Here is a 6,112-nt window from a genome sequence, read left to right on the forward strand (position 1 = left end):
TTCCACTTTGAGTTTAACCATAATTTTTGGATATAGTTTCATGTTCATAATAAAAATCATTTTCTCAGAATAACAACTTTTAAATTAAAGTTTATCATAGTTTTTAATTAACTAACCCAAAATAGCCCGCGGTGTTACTACGACGGCGTAAATCCGGTTTTACGGTGTTTTTCGTGTTTCCAGATTTTAAATCATTAAGTTAGCATATCATATAGATATAGAACATGTGTTTAGTTGATTTTAAAAGTCAAGTTAGAAGGATTAACTTTTATTTGCGAACAAGTTTAGAATTAACTAAACTATGTTCTAGTGATTACAAGTTTAAACCTTCGAATAAGATAGCTTTATATGTATGAATCGAATGATGTTATGAACATCATTACTACCTTAAGTTCCTTGGATAAACCTACTGGAAAAGAGAAAAATGGATCTAGCTTCAACGGATCCTTGGATGGCTCGAAGTTCTTGAAGCAGAATCATGACACGAAAACAAGTTCAAGTAAGATCATCACTTGAAATAAGATTGTTATAGTTATAGAAATTGAACAAAAGTTTGAATATGATTATTACCTTGCATTAGAATGATAACCTACTGTAAGAAACAAAGATTTCTTGAGGTTGGATGATCACCTTACAAGATTGGAAGTGAGCTAGCAAACTTGAAAGTATTCTTGATTTTATGTAACTAGAACTTGTAGAATTTATGAAGAACGCTTAGAACTTGAAGATAGAACTTGAGAGAGATCAATTAGATGAAGAAAATTGAAGAATAAAAGTGTTTGTAGGTGTTTTTGGTCGTTGGTGTATGGATTAGATATAAAGGATATGTAATTTTGTTTTCATGTAAATAAGTCATGAATGATTACTCATATTTTTGTAATTTTATGAGATATTTCATGCTAGTTGCCAAATGATGGTTCCCACATGTGTTAGGTGACTCACATGGGCTGCTAAGAGCTAATCATTGGAGTGTATATACAAATAGTACATACATCTAAAAGCTGTGTATTGTACGAGTACGAATACGGGTGCATACGAGTAGAATTGTTGATGAAATTGAACGAGGATGTAATTGTAAGAATTTTTGTTAAGTAGAAGTATTTTGATAAGTGTATTGAAGTCTTTAAAAAGTGTAAAAATACATATTAAAACACTACATGTATATACATTTTAACTGAGTCGTTAAGTCATCGTTAGTCGTTACATGTAAGTGTTGTTTTGAAACCTTTAGGTTAACGATCTTGTTAAATGTTGTTAACCCAATGTTTATAATATCAAATGAGATTTTAAATTATTATATTATCATGATATTATCATGTATGAATATCTCTTAATATGATATATATATATACATTAAATGTCTTTACAACGATAATCGTTACATATATGTCTCGTTTAAAAATCATTAAGTTAGTAGTCTTGTTTTTACATATGTAGTTCATTGTTAATATACTTAATGATATGTTTACTTATCATAGTATCATGTTAACTATATATATATTCATATATATGTCATCATATAGTTTTTACAAGTTGTAACGTTCGTGAATCACCGGTCAACTTGGGTGGTCAATTGTCTATATGAAACATATTTCAATTAATCAAGTCTTAACAAGTTTGATTGATTAACATGTTGGAAACATTTAATCATGTAAATATCAATTTCAATTAATATATATAAACATGGAAAAGTTCGGGTCACTACAGTACCTACCCGTTAAATAAATTTCGTCCCGAAATTTTAAGCTGTTGAAGGTGTTGACGAATCTTCTGGAAATAGATGCGGGTATTTCTTCTTCATCTGATCTTCACGCTCCCAGGTGAACTCGGGTCCTCTACGAGCATTCCATCGAACCTTAACAATTGGTATCTTGTTTTGCTTAAGTCTTTTAACCTCACGATCCATTATTTCGACGGGTTCTTCGATGAATTGGAGTTTTTCGTTGATTTGGATTTCATCTAACGGTATAGTGAGATCTTCTTTAGCAAAACATTTCTTCAAATTTGAGACGTGGAAAGTGTTATGTACAGCCGCGAGTTGTTGAGGTAACACAAGTCGGTAAGCTACTGGTCCGACACGATCAATAATCTTGAATGGTCCATTATACCTTTGATTTAATTTCCCTCGTTTACCAAATCGAACAACGCCTTTCCAAGGTGCAACTTTAAGCATGACCATCTCTCCAATTTCAAATTCTATATCTTTTCTTTTAATGCCAGCGTAGCTCTTTTGTCGACTTTGGGCGGTTTTCAACCGTTGTTGAATTTGGATGATCTTCTCGGTAGTTTCTTGTATAATCTCCGGACCCGTAATCTGTCTATCCCCCACTTCACTCCAAAAAATTAGAGACCTGCACTTTCTACCATAAAGTGCTTCAAACGGCGCCATCTCAATGCTTGAATGGTAGCTGTTGTTGTAGGAAAATTCTGCTAACGGTAGATGTCGATCCCAACTGTTTCCGAAATCAATAACACATGCTCGTAGCATATCTTCAAGCGTTTGTATCATCCTTTCGCTCTGCCCATCAGTTTGTGGATGATAGGCAGTACTCATGTCTAGACGAGTTCCTAATGCTTGCTGTAATGTCTGCCAGAATCTTGAAATAAATCTGCCATCCCTATCAGAGATAATAGAGATTGGTATTCCATGTCTGGAGGCGACTTCCTTCAAATACAGTTGTTCTAACTTCTCCATCTTGTCATCTTCTCTTATTGGCAGGAAGTGTGCTGATTTGGTGAGACGATCAACTATTACCCAAATAGTATCAAAACCACTTGCAGTCCTTGGCAATTTAGTGATGAAATCCATGGTAATGTTTTCCCATTTCCATTCTGGGATTTCGGGTTGTTGAAGTAGACCTGATGGTTTCTGATACTCAGCGTTGACCTTAGAACACGTCAAATATTCTCCTACGTATTTAGCAACATCGGCTTTCATACCCGGCCACCAAAAATGTTTCTTGAGATCCTTGTACATCTTCCCCGTTCCAGGATGTATTAAGTATCTGGTTTTATGAGCTTCTCTAAGTACCATTTCTCTCATATCTCCAAATTTTGGTACCCAAATTCTTTCAGCCCTATACCGGGTTCCGTCTTCCCGAATGTTAAGATGCTGCTCCGATCCTTTGGGTATTTCATCCGTTAAATTTCACTCTTTTAAAACTCCTTGTTGCGCCTCCTTTATTTGAGTAGTAAGGTTATTATGAATCATTATATTCATAGATTTTACTCGAATGGGTTCTCTGTCCTTCCTGCTCAAGGCATCGGCTACCACATTTGCCTTCCCCGGGTGGTAATGAATCTCAAAGTCATAATCATTCAACAATTCAATCCACCTACGCTGCCTCATATTCAGTTGTTTCTGATTAAATATGTGTTGAAGACTTTTGTGGTCGGTATATATAATACTTTTGACCCCATATAAGTAGTGCCTCCAAGTCTTTAATGCAAAAACAACCGCGCCTAATTCCAAATCATGCGTCGTATAATTTTGCTCGTGAATCTTCAATTGTCTAGATGCATAAGCAATCACCTTCGTTCGTTGCATTAATACACAACCGAGACCTTGCTTTGATGCGTCACAATAAATCACAAAATCATCATTCCCTTCAGGCAATGACAATATAGGTGCCGTAGTTAGCTTTTTCTTCAATAACTGAAACGCTTTCTCTTGTTCATCCTTCCATTCAAATTTCTTCCCTCTATGCGTTAATGCAGTCAAGGGTTTTGCTATTCTGGAAAAGTCTTGGATGAACCTTCTGTAGTAACCAGCTAGTCCTAAAAACTGGCGTATGTGTTTCGGAGTTTTCGGGGTTTCCCACTTTTCAACAGTTTCTATCTTTGCCGGATCCACCTTAATACCTTCTTTGTTCACTATGTGACCGAGGAATTGAACTTCTTCCAACCAAAATGCACACTTTGAAAACTTAGCGTACAATTCTTCCTTCCTCAATACTTCTAACACCTTTCTCAAATGTTCACCGTGTTCTTGGTCATTCTTTGAGTAAATAAGTATGTCATCAATGAAAACAATGACAAACTTGTCAAGGTATGGTCCACACACTCGGTTCATAAGGTCCATGAACACAGCTGGTGCATTAGTTAAACCAAACGGCATGACCATAAACTCGTAATGACCGTAACGTGTTCTGAAAGCAGTCTTTGGAATATCATCTTCTTTCACCCGCATTTTATGATACCCGGAATGTAAGTCAATCTTTGAATAAACAGACGAGCCTTGTAGTTGATCAAATAAGTCGTCGATTCTCGGTAGTGGGTAGCGGTTCTTGATGGTAAGTTTGTTCAACTCTCGGTAGTCGATACACAATCTGAATGTACCATCTTTCTTCTTGACAAACAAAACAGGAGCTCCCCACGGTGATGTGCTTGGTCGAATGAAACCACGCTCTAAAAGTTCTTGTAATTGGCTTTGCAGTTCTTTCATCTCGCTGGGTGCGAGTCTGTAAGGAGCACGAGCTATTGGTGCAGATCCTGGTACAAGATCTATTTGAAATTCAACGGATCGATGTGGGGGTAATCCCGGTAATTCTTTCGGAAATACATCGGGAAATTCTTTTGCGACGGGAACATCATTGATGCTCTTTTCTTCAGTTTGTACTTTCTCGACGTGTGCTAGAACAGCATAGCAACCTTTTCTTATTAGTTTTGGTGCCTTCAAATTACTAATAAGATGTAGCTTCGTGTTGCCCTTTTCTCCGTACACCATTAAGGGTTTTCCTTTTTCTCGTATAATGCGAATTGCATTTTTGTAACAAACAATCTCTGCTTTCACTTCTTTCAACCAGTCCATACCGATTATCACATCAAAACTCCCTAACTCTACTGGTATCAAGTCAATTTTAAATGTTTCGCTAACCAGTTTAATTTCTCGATTCCGACATATATTATCTGCTGAAATTAATTTACCATTTGCTAATTCGAGTAAAAATTTACTATCCAAAGGCGTCAATGGACAACTTAATTTAGCACAAAAATCTCTACTCATATAGCTTCTATCCACACCCGAATCAAATAAAACGTAAGCAGATTTATTGTCAATAAGAAACGTACCCGTAACAAGCTCCGGGTCTTCCTGTGCCTCTGCCGCATTAATATTGAAAACTCTTCCGCGGCCTTGTCCATTCGTGTTCTCCTGGTTCGGGCAATTTCTAATAATGTGGCCCGGTTTTCCACATTTATAACAAACTACATTGGCATAACTTGCTTCGACGCTACTTGCTCCGCCATTACTCGTTCCGACACCATTTGTTCCTTTCGTTCTATTAACCCCTAGTCCGTAGACCTCACACTTCACCGCGCTAAGACCATTTCTTTTACACTTGTTGCAAAATTTGGTGCAGAACCCCGAGTGATACTTTTCACACCTTTGGCATAGCTGCTTCTTATTGTTGTTGTTGTTGCGGTTATTATTGTTGTTGGGATGATTGTTGTAGTTGTTATTGTTGTTGTTGTTGTTGTTGTTGTTGTTGGGCCGTTTGTTGTAGTTGCGATTGATGTTGCGATTGTTGGGATAATTATTGCGATTATTGTTGTAATTGCTGTTGTTGTTGTATTGGTGATTCTTATCACCGTTTTCCTTCCACTTTCTTTTGACTTGCTTCACATTGGCCTCTTCAGCAGTCTGTTCTTTAATTCTTTCTTCAATCTGGTTCACTAGTTTGTGAGCCATTCTACATGCCTGTTGTATGGAGGCGGGCTCGTGTGAACTTATATCTTCTTGGATTCTTTCAAGTAATCCTTTCACAAACGCGTCAATCTTCTCTTCCTCATCTTCGAATGCTCCCGGACACAATAGGCACAATTCTGTAAATCGTCTTTCGTACGTGGTAATATCAAATCCTTGGGTTCGTAACCCTCTAAGTTCTGTCTTGAGCTTATTGACCTCGGTTCTGGGACGGTACTTCTCGTTCATCAAGTGCTTGAATGCTGACCACGGTAGTGCGTACGCATCGTCTTGTCCCACTTGCTCTAGATAGGTATTCCACCATGTTAACGCATAACCTATGAAGGTATGCGTAGCGTACTTCACTTTGTCTTCTTCAGTACACTTACTTATGGCAAACACCGATTCGACCTTCTCGGTCCACCGTTT

Source organism: Rutidosis leptorrhynchoides, chromosome 9, assembly GCF_046630445.1.
Source record: "Rutidosis leptorrhynchoides isolate AG116_Rl617_1_P2 chromosome 9, CSIRO_AGI_Rlap_v1, whole genome shotgun sequence".
In the NCBI taxonomy this organism is placed as follows: domain Eukaryota; kingdom Viridiplantae; phylum Streptophyta; class Magnoliopsida; order Asterales; family Asteraceae; genus Rutidosis; species Rutidosis leptorrhynchoides.